This window comes from Saccopteryx bilineata, chromosome 3 (assembly GCF_036850765.1).
Source record: "Saccopteryx bilineata isolate mSacBil1 chromosome 3, mSacBil1_pri_phased_curated, whole genome shotgun sequence".
Classification (NCBI taxonomy): Eukaryota; Metazoa; Chordata; class Mammalia; order Chiroptera; family Emballonuridae; genus Saccopteryx; species Saccopteryx bilineata.
The window spans coordinates 120,323,606-120,340,794 of NC_089492.1; the positions used below are offsets into that span (position 1 = coordinate 120,323,606).

At 39.3% G+C, this 17,189-nt stretch overlaps 1 protein-coding gene and 1 pseudogene across 1 annotated transcript in view; both read right to left on the minus strand.

The window, feature by feature from the left end:
* Nucleotides 1–16,851, minus strand: part of VPS54 (VPS54 subunit of GARP complex) — a 114,950-nt gene extending 98,099 nt beyond the window's left edge. The window contains exons 1-2 of the mRNA XM_066267231.1: nt 16,759–16,851; nt 16,141–16,252 (exon numbers count right to left, since the gene is read on the minus strand). The gene's annotated coding sequence lies outside the window, so the exon portion shown is untranslated. The remainder of the gene's footprint in view (nt 1–16,140; nt 16,253–16,758) is intronic.
* Nucleotides 9,519–11,467, minus strand: LOC136329853 (protein DEK-like; annotated as a pseudogene).
* Nucleotides 16,852–17,189: the final 338 nt, after the last annotated feature.

The following is a 17,189-nucleotide window of genomic DNA, read 5'->3' on the forward strand; positions in this document are numbered from 1 at the left end:
TTGTTGTGTACAAATTACCACAAATTAGCAGTTCAAAATAACACATTTATTATGTTACAGTTTGTGTGAGAGAGGAGTCCAGGCACAGCTTAGCTTGGTCTTCCGCTCAGGGTCTTAAAAGTCTGCAATCAAAGCTTCTCTCAGACTGTGTTCTCACTGGAGACTAAGGAAATATCTGCTTCCAAAATCACTCAGGTTGTTGACAGATTCATTTTCTTTGGGTTATAGGACTGACAGCCCCAGCTTCCTGCAGGCTGGAGACTGCTCTGGATCCTAGAGGACTCCTGCAGTTCTTTTACTATGTAGGTTTTCCCAAAATAGCTGTTTACTTCATCAAACTGTAAGGAGTGTCTCTAAACTAGGAGTCTCAAACTCAACTCAGCATGTGGGCCGCAGAGCAAGATCACAGCCGTTCGGCGGGCCGCCCTAGGTCTACAAAAGGCAACTGTTACGCAACACTTTTCTCACTGCAGTTGAAAACAAAAAAAAATCAGTACAACAAGCACAATCGTACATGCAGTTTACTCAGTGTCACAAAACGACCAGAAACTGTAGTTCGCATCACAACTGCTGTTAGCTAAGCTAATATCTAGCTAGGATGCTAGAGAAATAAAAAATACAAGTAGGCCCCTAGGCTTACTTAATTTTATCCAAAATATTTTGAACTTCGTGGATTAGTCTGCGGGCCGCACAAAATTGTTCGGCCCGCGGGCCGCGAGTTTGAGACCCCTGCAAACTCTCTGCAGTGAGTCAGTTAGCGAGTCAGGGTGACATTCTACCATTTTGCCATGTTCTGTGGTTTAAAAGCACATCATGAAGATTTGCTCACACTCAAGGAGAGGGGACTTGCACAAAGTTGTGACCAGGAGGTGAGTATCGTGAGGGCTACTCTAGAGTTTGTCTACCACCTGCAGTAATTAATTCCACAGGCTTTGGAATTTAGCTAACTCTGGTTTTTTTTTATTGCTTTCTTCTTTTTTTCTTTTTTTTTTAACATGGCTATGACACTTCAGCAATGTGATTTTGATCTCACAGTCTAACCCTTTCTTTCTTTATTTGCCAAATAAGAGTAATAAACTCTTCACAGTTTATTTTTCTCACATGCAAAATGAAGAATTAAATTAGCATTTTAATACAGTAACTTATAACAAGAAAAGCTCAATAAACACTTGTTAATTTTCTTCCTTTTCCCTCCTTTCTTTAATTTTGATCTTGGTCTGATAGAAGTCCCCACTGGCATTTCTACCTGCAACTGCTACCACTCTAGTCCGTGTCTGCAATGCGTGTATATGTGCCTGAGTCTACGGTCATGCAAAACCAACTCTTGTATCAATACTTTTAAAAATAAGACTTCATTGCTAATGTTATCTCCAACATAAACTAGGCAAAATTAACAAATAGTAAATCCATAACATTAGAAATGTAATTATTACACATAGAGGCTTTCAGAGTTTAGAGAATTTGGTTGGGATTGGGTTTCCTTTCCCTCTGAATCATGTTTATTCGTGTGATACAAAAGCACATGTTATGACATCATACTATTTGTGGGTTCTGGGTTTGCATTCTAGCTCTCCCACTTTCTAGCTGCGTAAACTCATCCATGTTCAACTCTCTAAAGTTCAGTTCTCTATGAGGATAAAGATAGTACTCACTTTATACATGTACTCTGAGGATAACATCTAATGTGCAAACAGCATAGCTTATTACCTAGCTTATAGTCAGTACTCAAAAAAAATGTTAGCTATAAAACTTATTATTTTAACCTTCACTATCTCATTATTATTAGGAAGGCTGTGTTAATCAAAACTACAGAACAGGAAGTGGCAAGACATGAATGAGGTGGGTGAGGTGAGGCAATAGAAGCCACAAGATCTCAAAAGTCCTCATAAACCAAAGGGCCACAAGTAAGATAAGTGGTCAGAAGGTATAAAAAGTTGCAAGTCAGAAATTGGTCAAATAGGAAATAAAAGACAAGGTAATATTGTGAAATTTCAACCAGACTGTGAGGAATACAGACTTAGATATGAGAAAGATAAGAGCACATGAAACAGGCAATTCCTACCTCAGACACGAAGCCTTTATATACTTCCTCCTGTAGCAGGAGTCAAACATAGAGCTTATCTAGTCTAGCATTTTACACAGGAAACATATGAGACATGTCAATATCAGAAAAGAGTGAATAAGTTGTTGAATAGTTTAGAAGAGTACATCAATGAGAAATATGTGCATATCCTGACAAATGTAAAATTATTTCAAAATTGCACCATTTCCCTAGAGGAAGATATATATTCACAACATAATCTAAAGTAAAAGATTAATATAACAATGAATTGCAATTATAGAATGCGCTTCCCTTGATTGCCAAAATGCATCAGAAAGGCCATTTAATTCTAATGCCACTGTCTGGTCATTTTGGTTCCTATTCTACCAGGAAGTAGAATTTCTGTGTTTTCTCAACTTATTCTCTTAATTTTTATGCATTCCTGAGCATTAATGAAAACAAGTTCTCAATCAGAATCTGATTTCAAAGTAGCAGTCTTATTTGCAAAAATCTAACTTTAAATTTAAAAAAGCATTTTCCCTTCCATCATTTTATTAGCTTTTAATGATCCACATCAAATAAAAATAATACACTCAGGAGAAAGTAAGCATCATTGATATCAAAGACATTTGGATCAAAAAACCTTTTCACTTGACAGAGGAGGAAATAGAGATAAAAAGGCTGAGACAGATAACCTTTTAGTTGTGGCAGCCTATTTCTAATCAGACACAGGCTTAATTTTAAGTTCTTCCAGTCCTGAGCTCTTTGTCCCCACACTATCCTGTGGGAATGCTATAGCAACAAATTACCAAAAATGTACAGAATTATATTAAGTGAAATTACTTGTTATATGAATTAAAAAATATATCAGATTTCTCATCTCCTCCAATGAAAAGGTAAGGTTCTTTCTAAAGTGTGGAATATGAAGGTTCTCATAACTTATTAGAAAAAAAATCTTGTAGGGAAGAATTTACTTGGTACTAAATATTTGATAACTTTGGAAATAGCCTTGGAAATAATCAATGTAGATTAATTTATTATTTTAAGTAGTCTAGCAGTTTACAAATTCAAGAAACAGCTCCCATGTTTGGTTGCATGAATGTAGTCTTTTAGAAAATGTTCGGTTTATTTTATAATGCGTTCTTCTTTTATAAATACGCAGAAGCTTATGTCCATTCTTCTAAGTGTACCCTAACTTTACTTTGCAGTTTAGTGTGCACAGCAAAAGAAATGGTAAAGTTAGCATACAGGACACATTTTTTTTAAAAAAGTAAGTCTTTTTTGTTCGTTACAAATGGAAAGTCAAATTCCTGATAGTTTTTTCTCTTTTGGATCCTTACAATTAGCATTTATCAAAGAAGTGCACAAACAAAAGCTTGTATGAATGGCTTTGTCTTGATAATTAAACTGGCTCACTAATGTATGCCAGTGAGTGCTGCTCTGATTCCATGTGGTCAGCATCTCTCTCTCTGGTTAATGGTATCTAGACAGAAATTGCTCTCCTATCTGTCTGATTCTTCACTGCCTGCCAGAGCTGCCTGCATTTTACTCCAGTATGTTAGAGGCTCCCTTAGTTACTCACTACTTGCCTTCAAAATGAGGTTAATTTTTGTCAAACCCATGATTCCTTTTTTAAAAGATTTTAAAAAACATTATTTATTGACTGATTTTAGAGAGACAAAGAGAGAAAAGGGGAGAGTGAGAGAGAAGCATTTATTTGTTGTTCCACTTAGTTGTGCAATCATTGGTTGCTTCCCATATGTGCCCTGACCAGGGATCAAACCTGCGACCTTAGCATTTTGGGACAATGCTCTAAGTCTAACCGACTAAGCTAACCTGCCAGGGCTGCTTTTTGGTGGAACCTATATTCTGATTTTAAATCTCTTACTATAATGAAGAAGTAAGAAAAATGTTTCTACATCAATACTCCCTAATCCCTGCACTCATCCTCATTCTCAGGTAGACATCCAGACATCCATTCACACTCAATGAGCATTTATTTATTTATTTATTTATTTATTTATTTATTTTAATAAAATATGTAAAGTTCTTTTTTTTTTCTTTTTCATTTTTCTGAAGCTGGAAACAGGGAGAGACAGTCAGACAGACTCCCGCATGCGCCCGACCGGGATCCACCTGGCACGCCCACCAGGGGCAACGCTCTGCCCACCAGGGGGCGATGCTCTGCCCATCCTGGGCGTCGCCATTTTGCGACCAGAGCCACTCTAGCGCCTGAGGCAGAGGCCACAGAGCCATCCCCAGCGCCCGGGCCATCTTTTGCTCCAATGGAGCCCTGGCTGCGGAAGGGGAAGAGAGAGACAGAGAGGAAAGCGCGGCGGAGGGGTGGAGAAGCAAATGGGCGCTTCCCCTGTGTGCCCTGGCCGGGAATCGAACCCGGGTCCTCCGCACGCTAGGCCGACGCTCCACCGCTGAGCCAACCGGCCAGGGCCTTTTTTTTTTTTTTTTTTATAATAAATTTTTATTAATGGTAATGGGATGACATTAATAAATCAGGGTACATATATTCAAAGAAAACATGTCTAGGTTATTTTGTCATTAAATTATGTTGCAAACCCCTCGCCCAAAGTCAGATTGTCTTCCGCCACCCTCTATCTAGTTCTCTGTGCCCCTCCCCCTCCCCCTAACTCTCTCCCTCCCTCCCTCCCATGTCCTCCTTCCCCCCACCCTTGGTAACCACCACACTCTTGTCCATGTCTCTTAGTCAATGAGCATTTATTAAAGATGTTTTAGGTCAATGATGCTAGCAGTCAGCCAGCCTGTTTTAATTCATGCTCTCATAGCACTCACAATCTGGGGTGGAGTGGAAGAGGACATAAGAAAGATATTAGACTCTTGACCGGGCGGTGGCGCAGTGGATAGAGCGTTAGACTGGGATGCGGAAGATCCAGGATCGAGACCTCAAGGTCACCAGCTTGAGCGAGGGCTCATTTGATTTGAGCAAAAGCTCACCAGCTTGAACCCAAGGCCACTGGCTCAAGCAAGGGGGTACTCAGGCTGGTGAAGGCCCACGGTCAAGGCACCTATGAGAAAGCAATCAATGAACAACTAAGGTGTTGCAACGCGCAACAAAAAACTAATGATTGATGCTTCTCATCTCTCCATTCCCATCTGTCCCTGTTTATCCCTCTCTCTGACTCTCTCTGTAAATATATATATATATATATTAGACAAATAATCATAGAAATTATTCAACAGCAGATTGGGTACATGTTATGGAAAGGTTAAAAAAAATCTAAGAGAGCTTGTAAAGATGAGTGTAATTTAGTGTAGGTGCCCAAGAAAGCAGCATTTAAACTGCAAAGTGAACAGGAGCTAGCCATGGAAGGGAAACAGTGGTAGTAACGAGTCCCTAGCACTGGAAACAGTCAGCAGAAAGAAGCTCTGGTGCATGAAAGATGTAGGTAAGCAGAGGAAACAGAGAAAAAGCCAGTGTGGTCGACATGAAATGAGCAAGCTCTAGGCCAAAGTCAGACTATACAGGAAGTTATAGGTCATGTAGGAGTTTGAACATTATCATAAGCCATATTAGAGGTTTGGGCAAGTAGATAACACAAACAAGTTTTTAAAAGATCAGTTTGACTACTCTGTGGAGAGTGAGTCAGTGGCGTTAACCAAGAGAAGCTGTGGCATGAGCAGTTAGAAGGGTATCTGTTATGGACTGAATGTTTGAATCCACTCCTACTCCACATTGATATGTTGTAGCCTTAACCCCCATTGTTATCATAGTTGGAGATGGGGCCTTTGAGACGTAATCAGGTTTAGATGAGGTCATGAGGGTGAAGCCCCTATGATGGGATTACTGTCCTTATAAGAAAAAGAAGGGAGAGAGAGGTTGCTTTCTCTCCACCACATGAGGGCACAGCAAAAAGGTGGCTGTCTGTAAGCCAGGAAGAGTGCTCTCACCAGGAAATGAATCTGCCAGCACCTTGATCTTGGACTTCCAGATTTCTTAACTATGAGAAATAAATGTTTGCTGTTTAAGCCACCCAGTCTACAGTATTTTGTTATAGCAGCCCAAGCTGCTTAGTGTCATTGGACACTAAGACAGTGTCCAATATTTGAGAGGTGTTCTAGGAAACAATTGACAATACTTGATGATTGATTGTATAAAGGAGCTAGTAAATAGGTGGATGTTAAGAATGATTCCTAGGTTCATGACTAGAACAATGGTGAAAACATTTACTGAGTCAGGAAACAATGGAGGAGCAACTAGAACAATGGTGAAAATATTTAGTGAGTCAGGAAACAATGGAGGAGAAAAAGATTTGGCATGATAAATTCAATAATGAACATGTCCAATTTTGGATATCTGTATTTGCTACCTGGAAATGTTAGGGAGGCAGTTAGATATATGGATCTGGAACTCAGAAAAGAGAACTGAATGAAAATATAAATCCAGAAGTTGTCGATATGTAGTTAATAACTGGAAGGATAGATATGTATGAGACTTATGAAAGAGAGAGAGAGAACAGAAAGATGAGAAGGGAAGGGAAAAGAAAAGAGGGAAGGATAGGGAGGGGAGGGGAAGGAAGAGGACCTTGTATGGATCTGAGGACTAGCCACAGATCCATACAATACACATATATCAACATACAGCAAGTCAATGATCAAACAAAATGCTTTTATAACTGGCTTTGTTTTTATGATTAAACTGGCTCACTGATATGTGCCAGAAAGGACTACTCTGATTCCATATGGTCACCATATCTTTCTGGTTAGTGGACTAGGTGATAAGAGGAAAGCAACCAGGAGAGACCAAAAAGAGGAGGCAGAGAAATAACAGGAAAGTCAGGAGGTCACAGAAAACAAAGGAAGTAATTTTGGAAGCATATAGGAGTGGTCAACTATAGCACATAAGATATATGCTGTCCACTAGATTTAGCAGCATAAAGGTCACTACTGATCCTAGTAAGACAAATTTGGTAGATCACACTGTAATGAGTTGAGGGCAGTTATATGGAAAACAAAAGATGAATAAACTGTTTAGAAGCTTGGCTGTTAAAAATAAAACAAAAAGAGAGGCTACATGGAATACTAGGTAAAAGTAGATGTGAAGGAAGATTTTCCTTTTTTATTTTTTACTATTTATTTATTTATTTATTTATTTATTTTGTGACAGATAGAGTGACAGATAGGGACAGACAGCCAGGAAGGGAGAGAGATGAGAAGCATCAATTCTTTGTTGCGGCACCTTATTTGTTCATTGATTGTTTTCTCATATGTGCCTTGACCGGAAGTGGGGGGCTACAGCAGACCAAGTAACCCCTTGCTCGAGCCAGCGACCTTGGGTCCAAGCTGGTGAGCCTTGCTCAAACCAGATGAGCCTGCGCTCAAGCTGGTGACCTCAGGGTCTCGAATCTGAGTCTTCCATGTCCCAGTCCGACGCTTTATCCCACTGCGCCGCTGCCTGGTCAGGCTATTGTTTATTATTTTTATTGACAAAGTTTATAGCAACAAATTACTTAAAATCAAAGGCCAATTCATAGGTTCATTTAGTTTATTCCATTCATTTGTATTAACCTGTATCTTTTTCTGATGTGTTAACAACTTTATCAAGAAGTCAAAACTGAAAATACCTGTTAACAGTCCACATATTTTTACATATTTCTGTTGTACAATGCAAAAGTATTTTTATTTTAAACAATCAATTGGCTTATCAAAGGCCTAATTCTCTCATAAGCAGCATGTTCTTTTTAAAATTCAGAGACTATTTAATAAACTGATTGAGACAGTCAATGTAAAACAAATTAGTTGCATTCAAGTGTGGTTCATACATTGATCCTCTGAAAACGTGATTAGCCAAAATTTAAAACTGCAAATCCATTAAATTTCTTTAATGTTAAAAATAAGTTTGTTATCACTTTTGAGAAATATTTTGTCAGAGATATCTACTATTGCCTGCACATTATCTTCTTCTGGCATTACACCTGGTACTTTTTGTCATAGTTATAGAGATCAAGGGTTCCTGTAAACAGCAGCATTTTATATGGGCAAAAGCAGTTACTAAAAAACAGTCATTTATTTATTTTTTTTGTTTGTTTTTTAAATTTTATTTTATTTTATTTTAATTTAATTTTTTTTTTTTTTTAGTTTATTCATTTTTAGAGAGAAGAGAGAGAGGAGAGAGAGAGAGACAGGGGGGAGGAGCTGGAAGCATCAACTCCCATATGTGCCTTGACCAGGCAAGCCCAGGGTTTCGAACCGGCAACCTCAGCATTTCCAGGTCGATGCTTTATCCACTGCGCCACCACAGGTCAGGCCTAAAAACCAGTCATTTATAATAAGCCAAATGTTCTTGTACTTAATCCCACTCTTCCCTAAATCTCTGAAGGTTTGATGTGTTGATTTTGGTCTATCCTTAATATAAAATATATCTATAAACAATGGTTGCAGAGTTGACACTAAAACTACGAATCGACACTTTCAAGGCAAAGCAGAGAACTATCTGTTCTTTCAGTGTGTTCTTCACCAAATTCTGACTCCACTGCTCTGTGACACTATGTGGCTGAACCCTGACATTTCATTTTATAACAGTAAAGACACCTACCTCTATGGGTTTAAAATTTGATCTGCACAAGAGAAATAAAAAAAAACACCTTTATATACAACAAATTTGTTTTTGAAAATACAAAAATAAAATCTGTCACTTTTGTCACGCTGACAAATTGACATATATATACATACAGGAGAAATGTTTCAATTTAGTTGTCTGGACAGCTGAAGCTTCTATATTCTTAATATGATGAACACACTGCCACTAAGATTTTACACTGATAGATGTGTTGTATTCAAAATATTTCATATACTAAATACTGCATTGGTCTCTGCAAGTATAAATGCCAGTTATAATATACTGCTCACAAAACTTAGGGGATATTTCAAAATTAATATGAAGCAATAAAAAAAAAGCATTTGATTTTTTTATTAAACAAGAACATCAGAAAAGCAAATGACAAGTCAAAGAAAGTTGTTCAATTATGCAAATGAGATGCAAAACCAACTTTTATTTCATTGGTGAAAATGCACTCTACAAAAGGCTGGAAATACTGGAGTATCTCTGCAGGTTCCCTGATGCCCTAATTTTTGTGAGCAGTGTAGTTTCTGTTTTACTCTATTAAAAGTATGTCTTAAACAAGCTAATATTAACTACATTGAAAACTATAGCAGTTCAAGAATCAATGACCTTAAAGAATTTCAAAATGTACAAAATACAACTCTAAAAGCAAGGAACAATTTACTGCCATGCAAAATTTTAAACTAAAAACTGCATAGAAATGCAATTTAAAATGGCAAACTCAAATTTCCATAATACTTAAGATTAAAAAGTCAGCAATAAATTCTACCAACACAATTCTTGCAAGGATTTAGAAAAGTAAATACATTCTTTTTGCTGGTTTAATGGTATGAATCAGAACTTTAAATCCATAGAACATCTCATCTGTCTCTGTCCTTTATCTCAAGAAATTAGCTCTTCAGCAGTTGTTTTTATGAAACCTTTTCTTTCAGTCAAATCATAAGTAGGTTAATTTTCACATACAGCACCTTTTTGCAAATCTGCTTCATTGTAACTTCTTCAAATTAGCATTGCCAATAATTCTTTTTTTTTTTTTTTTACAGAGACAGAGAGTGAGATAGACAGGGACAGACAGACAGAAATGGAGAGAGATGAGAAGCATCAACCATTAGTTTTTCATTGCACGTTGCAACACCTTAGTTGTTCATTGATTGCCCTCTCATATGTGCCTTGACTGCGGGCCTTCAGCAGACCGAGGAACCCCTTGCTGGAGCCAGCGACCTTGGGTTCAAGCTGGTGGGCCCTTGCTCAAACCAGATGAGCCCACGCTCAAGCTGGTGACCTCAGGGTCTCGAACCCGGGTCCTCTGCATCCCAGTCCGAGGCTCTATCCACTGCGCCACCGCCTGGGTCAGGCTGCCAATAATTCTTTAATGTTTCCTTTAACTCTTCATCTGTAGAAAGTTTCTTCAATTTCTTAATTTAAGGTTCACCATCTGAACTATTCTTAGATTCACTTTCTTTTTTTGGAAGTATTTTGATTCTTTTTGGTGGTGCTGCTATCTTTACTGATTCTTTCACATTCGCATTCTTTACTGATTTTTTACTTCTAGTAGTGGCTTTCTGTTTAGGTTTTCCTCTTTTTAGAAATTTTTTTGGTGGCTCCTCTTCACCTCTTCATTTTCTTTTTTTTTTGCATTTTTTTTCTGAAGCTGGAAACAGGGAGGCAGTCAGACAGACTCCCGCATGCGCCTGACCGGGATCCACCCAGCATGCCCACCAGGGGGCGATGCTCTGCCCATCTGGGGCATCGCTCCATTGCAACCAAAGCCACTCTAGCGCCTAGGGCAGAGGCCATAGAGCCATCCCCAGTGCCTGGGCCATCTTTTGCTCCAATGGAGCCTCGGTTGCGGGAGGGGAAGAGAGAGACAGAGAGGAAGGAGAGGGGGAGGGGTGGAGAAGCAGATGGGCGCCTCTCCTGTGTGCCCTGGCCGGGAATCAAACCCGGGACTTCCGCATGCCAGGCCGATGCTCTACCACTGAGCCAACCGATCAGGGCCTTCTTCACTTTCTTTATCTTCATCCTCTGAGGACTCTCCCTTGTTTTGGGGATTTTTTTCATCTTCACATTGCTAAATTCATCTGACAGAATTTCAGGACATTTGGTTTGCTTGGCTTTCCTTGTCATTCTAGAACCGTTCCATTCCTTTTTGTTGACTTTGCTAAAAGTTATTTTAGATTTTGGCAGTGGTTTGCCAGAAGGCTTTGGGTTTAAGAAATTCAAGATCCTCTTCACCAGTTCACTATTATACAACTGATCTCTCCAATTCAAGAACCTCATAATTTCTTTTACTTATTTATTTTTGCAAGAAAGAAAGAGAGAGAGAGAGAGACAGGAAGGGAGAGAGATGAGCAGCATCAATCTTTTGTTGTGGCACCTTAGTTGTTCATTGATTGCTTTGTCATATGTGCCTTGACTAGAGGCTCTAGCAGAGTGAGTGACCCCTTGCTCAAGACCACGACCTTGGACTCAAGCCAGCGACCTTTGGGCTCAAGCCAGTGACCATGGGGTCACATCTGTGATCCCATGCTGCTGGCAACCTGGGGGTTTCCAACCTGGGTCCTCAGTATTCCAGGTCATGCTCTATCCACTGAGCTACCACCTGGTCAGGCTCACAAAAAATTTTAACATGGCATTTCTAAATTTTTTCAACATTTCTTCCTTGTTTTATATTGGGTACTCCCTTTTTCAAATGGAAAACCACTGAACTGAATTCCTTGTCCTTGTTCTCCTTCTCCCTTTCCTCTTCCCAGTAGAATTTCAGGGTTTTTCTCTGATGCAGGCTGGTCAGGGGTTCCTTCTCCCTCTGCAGAAGGGCCAGAGGAGGCCATGCTGTTGACTGCAGGTCCCTGGCCGCCATGGGTCTGGCACCCATCAGCTCAAGAAGGCTCTGGGAAGCCCTGGCCGGTTGGCTCAGTAGTAGAGCGTCGGCCTGGCATGCAGGAGTCCCAGGTTTGATTCCCAGCCAGGGCACACAGGAAAAGAGCCCATCTGCTTCCCCACCCCTCCCCCTCTCCTTCCTCTCTGTCTCTCTCTTCCCCTCCCGCAGCTGAGGCTCCATTGGATCAAAGTTGGCCCAGGTGCTGAGGATGGCTCCTTGGCCTCTGCCTCAGGTGCTAGAATGGCTCTGATTGCAGCAGAGCGATGCCCCAAGATGGGCAGAGCATCGCCCCCTGGTGGGCGTGCTGGGTGGATCCCGGTCGGGCACATGCAGGAATCTATCTGACTGCCTCCCTGTTTCCAACTTCAGAAAAATACCAAAAAAAAAAAAAAAAAAAAAAAAAAAAAAAAAAAAAGGCTCTGGGAGGCAGAGGATGCAGAAAAGAAGGCACCGGGGATGCTCTCTAGCATGACGCTTCCACCGTGCTCTCTGCTCCCCAGAATCAACAAGACCTTCAAAATCTGGATTTTCCTAATATGGTAGATATTTGAACATGGTTGAATTTACAAAATTATTCTTAAAAAAGAAAAGTGATTCCACTGAGTATAATTTTATCCCATATATTTGTTCACTTGTGTTATGCAGTGGGTCAGGAGATCAAATATAATTTAAAACTTTTGATTGAAATCAAATAATCAAGCAGGAACCAATTTCCCCATCTCTCAGCTTTGCTGTCACCCATTTGTACATTTAAAAATATTTATTGAAAAGCTACTGTGTTTCATGCTCTATTTTAAAAAGTGGAAATAGAAAACAAGCCCACTTTCACTACTTTTCAGCATTTGTACTGGAGTTTCTAGCCAGTGCAATAAGTTAAGAAAAAGAAACTTAAACAATAGAAGAACTGGGAAGAAATAAAACTATTATTATACTTAGATAATATAACTATATTTAGGAAATCTCAAGGAACCTATAGATTAGTAGAATTAATTAACCTGTAAGATTGCTGGATACAAGGTGTGGTAGGTAGAATTCTAAGTTGTCCTCCAAGATTCCAGTGCCCTGATAAACTTGCCCTATGTAAATCTCTTTCCCTCTTAAGTGTGGGTAGAATTGTGAATATGAGATTGCACTCACATGATTAGGCTATGGTATATAGCAAGGGTGAAGGAATTTTGCAAATGTAATTAAGACAAGTTGAACCAGAGTTAATCAAAAGGGAGCTCATTCTAGTGGCTTTACGTAGTCAGGTAAGCCTTTTTAAAAGAGAGAGATCAGAGATATCAGAAATCAAAATATTGGAAGTCAACAAAATGGTTTCCTACTGGTCTTAAAGAAACAAAATGCCATGTTTCTGAGAGGACTACATGACAGAACATTGCAGTGGCCTCTATAAGCTGACAGTGGCTGTTGGATGACAGCCAGAATGAAAAGGATACCTCAGTCTTGTAATTGTAAAGAACTGCATTGCACCAATAACCAGTGAGCTCTGGAAAAGGATCCACAGCCTAAAATATCTTAGGACTGGCTGATACCTTGTTTTAACCTCCTGAGACTCTGAGCAGATGATCCAGCTAACTTGTATGCAGACTACTGACTCATGGGAACTGAGATAATAAATTTGTTTAAAGATGATAAGTTTGTGATAATTTGTTACACAATAATAGAAAACCAATATATAAGGTCAATGTACAGAAAGTCAATTGTTTTTCTATATACCAGCAACAAACAGAAAGTTTTTAAAAATGTTGCCATTTATAATTGCACAAAAATATCAAATGCTGAGAAATAAACCTAATAAAAGAATGTAAGAGCCTGACCAGGTGGTGGCGCAGTGGATAGAGCGTTGGACTGGGATGTGGAGAACCCAGGTTCAAGACCCCGAGGTCGCCAGCTTGAGCGCGGGCTTATCCGGTGGGGTTACTAAGTCTGCTGTAGCCCCCACCCCCACCCCCGTCAAGGCACATATGAGAAAGCAATCAATGAACAACTTAAGGTGTCACAACAAAAAACTAATGATTGATGCTTCTCATCTCTCTCCGTTCCTATCTATCTGTTTCTATCTATCCCTCTCTCTGACTCTCTCTGTCTCTGAAAAAAAAAGAAAAAAGGCATGTAAGAGCCCTGGTTGGATAGCATGGTTGGTTAGAGCATCATCTTGACATGTAAAGGTTGCTGATTAGATCTCTGGTCAGGGCACATACAGAAATAGGTTGATGTATCTGTCTCTCTCTTCCCCTTTCTCTCTCTCTCAAATCAATCAATACATATTTTTAAAAACTTAAGAAAAAAAGAATGCAAGACCACTCTACACAGAAAACTACAGAACTTTATTGAAAAAAATTGAAGATAACCTAAGGAAATATATTCATTATTCCATTAGGATTATGTATTATTTCATATGGATTAGAAGTTTCAATGTTAATCTCTTCAAATTAATTATAGATTAAGTACTATCCCAATGAAAATCCCAACAGGTTTATAAGTGAAAAATAGCAACCTGACTCTAAAATATATACTTGACTTTTGGACACCATGGGTTTGAACAATGCGGGTGGTCCACTTGTATTCAAATTTTTTCACTAAATCATCAGTGTTTGATCTGTGGTTGGGAGTCCATGGATGCAGAAGGCTGACTATATGCATTGATCTACATAATTTTATAAGGGGGCTTGAGCATCTTCAGATTTTGGTATCTCTTAGGTTCCTAGAACTAATCCCTGCAGATACTGAGACATAACTGGGGGTAGTTAAGGTTTTGGGGAGTTTAACCCTTTGAGTAATAAGTTTTATTCATGCTCTCTGACCCTTTGAAGTGAGGTGTTTTTTTTCGAAAAATGAAATTAGTTCCAGTTCTAGTTTTATTAACTTAAAATCATGTTTGTTTGATAACCAATTTATGGAAACAAGAAGAACATACATTTGTCCTTTTTTAATGTTGCCTTATACATTTTTAAAATAAATTGATCATACTCCAGATGGTCAGGAGGCACGAGGATGTACATGAACATTCGTCCTACTCAAAGGGTTAAAGGTTATACATGAATTTTTGACTCCTCTAACCCCCACATTGTTCAAGGGTCAACTGCATGTAGAAATGCAAAGGGCCAAGAATAGCCAAAACACTCAGAAAAAGAACAAGGGAGAAGGATATAGTCTACCAAAGTTTATTATAAAACTACAATGTCATATAGTATGGTATTAGTGTAGTAGTTAAAGAAAAAAAAAATCTAAACTGAAAAGACAGGCAATTCAATAGAAAAATAGGCCAAACACTTGAACAGGCACTTCACAGAAAAGATATTCAAAAGGCCATATGAAAATGTATTCAACCTCATGTGCAATATGACATACTGTAAAGCCAGTAGTCATGGCCTCCATCACAGCAGCCTGGCCCATGCAGGTTTGCATAGGATTCGGACAGATGGTAATGAAACAACAGAGCCAAGAACTGGTGGGCCATTAGCTTTAATCCTAGCTTGCACCCAATGGGCAAGAAATACACGCAGTGGGAAAACACTTCCCTTTCCATTCAGGGCTCCCAAAGCCACTGACTTATCTAAGTTTCCTAGAATCAAAGGTTTCTAGCTCACCAGCCTTATTCACCTCTGTTCCCTATCTCCTCTCTGCACAAACTCTGCACAAACTGGCTTATCCCTCAGCACTTCACCATCTTGGCTGCTTCTCCTGGCCTCTTCCACGTGGCCTTTCTCTGCTCTCCTACAGCATAGGCTTCTCCTAGAATGTAATCACTCTTCTCCTGAAACAACGTGATCTCTCTTCCTTTTAAAACCTTTTGGCATGAAAGCCCTCTCCCAACACATATTAACATAATCACACCCATCCCAAGCAAGAAGGGCAACTAATATTATCACCTGGGTGACAGGCTTCCACGTGGGCAGCGCCATCTTTAACAAAGTGAGCATAATATATTTTATCTGCCCAACACATACTACATATTCACACTTAAAAGACTGAAAATACTAAATATTACTTAGAATGTGGAGCACCACATACATACCAGGGTAGAAGAGTAAATTGGTATAATCACTTTGGAACATAATTTGGCAATATCTTCTAAAGTTAAACATGTGTACACCCTGTGACTTAGCAAATCTACTCTTAGGAACATACCCAATAGAAATGCATGAGTATGTTCATCAAAGACCTTTACAATAAATTTGAGTAACAGAAGCCAGACACACAAAAATGTATAGTATATAATTCCAAGTTATATAAAATACAAAAATCTCAAAAAATTATGGTGTTAATACTCAAGAGATGAGAGAGGATAGTTATTAGGAGTATGGGGAGGGGACGATGTTTAATTTCTTGATTGCGTGTATTAACTTTCCAGTAATATTTTACTCAAACATTCGTTTGGTGCGCTTTTTTTCTGTTTGTGAGTGATATATAAATAAAAAGATTTAAAAGTAAAGGCAAGATTCTTGCCCTCATGAACTTTATATTCTACTCTCAGGATCCCTGCTCTCCTCTATATTGGCTGCCTTCAATTCTGGGCTTCAAGTGGTGGAAAGAAGTGGTAGGAAAATAAATGGCTGCCTGTAGCTACCACTTTACAACTTCCCATGTTCACACCAGTAGTAGCCAAGGCATACTCACAGGCTCAGCAGAAGTCTCAGATTGTCTCTCTCTGGTTCTGATTGGGTGATGCATATCCCAGCCCCTGAGGCCTGGGTGAGGCTAATTAACTAGGTCTGAATCACAACCAACCCTGAAACCAGAATGTAATGGAGTCAACTTCACCAGAACACATAACATAAGAATGAGAAAAGATGTGATTCTCCAGAAAAAAGAAGAAACAAAACCAAACCGGGCTGCATTTCAGAAGAGGAAATAAATGTGGGCTGAAAACCCAACAAATGTCCTAAACAGATCTCCTGAAAATGAAAACTCAGATTTGCTACTCCATATTAAGGCAACTTCCTTTTAATTTCTTTTGTTTTACCACACATGTTTCAGCGATTTGGCTTGCTTACTTTTTCCACTGCTGATGTGGTTGCAAATGGAATCAGCTGAGAAATAGGGCACCCTCCCCCCATACCTTCTCCGCTTCTCTGAATTTAAAACCAGGCAAAAACAATCAGCCTACCAAACAACATAAATAACGACAAAAAAAATCCATTTAGAGTTTTAAATGCTTGTTTCTGTCACAAACTACAATGTAACAAGACAATAAAAATAATCAGACCTTGGAAAATAAGTTCTAATTCTACCCACCTTTAGAGGCCCTTATCAGGAGGCTAAGGGCTGCCTCCTCCGGTAAGCTTTCTTCACCATTCCCTTCCCTGATCTGAGTTACTCAGCTCCTCCAGCTCTTTGCTCACTTATACTGTATTGTAATTTTCTGTTTACTTATCTGTCTTTCCCATTGCTTCATGCCTTCTTTCAGCCTTATCTCTATACCACCAGTACAAAGCTCATTGTCTGGGACATACATGGTGGAGGGTCAATAAATGTTTTCTGAATGACTACTTCAAATGCCGATTGCACTTACACCTGATAACAGCCCTGTGAGATAAATGTTATTAATCTGCCACTTGGAGAGTAAGTGACCTGCTCAAGATCACACACAGTAAGTGGAATCAGAATTTTAACTTGAATCTATCTAAGGCCAAAGTCTGGGCTCTGGGCCACTGCCTTAGTCAAAG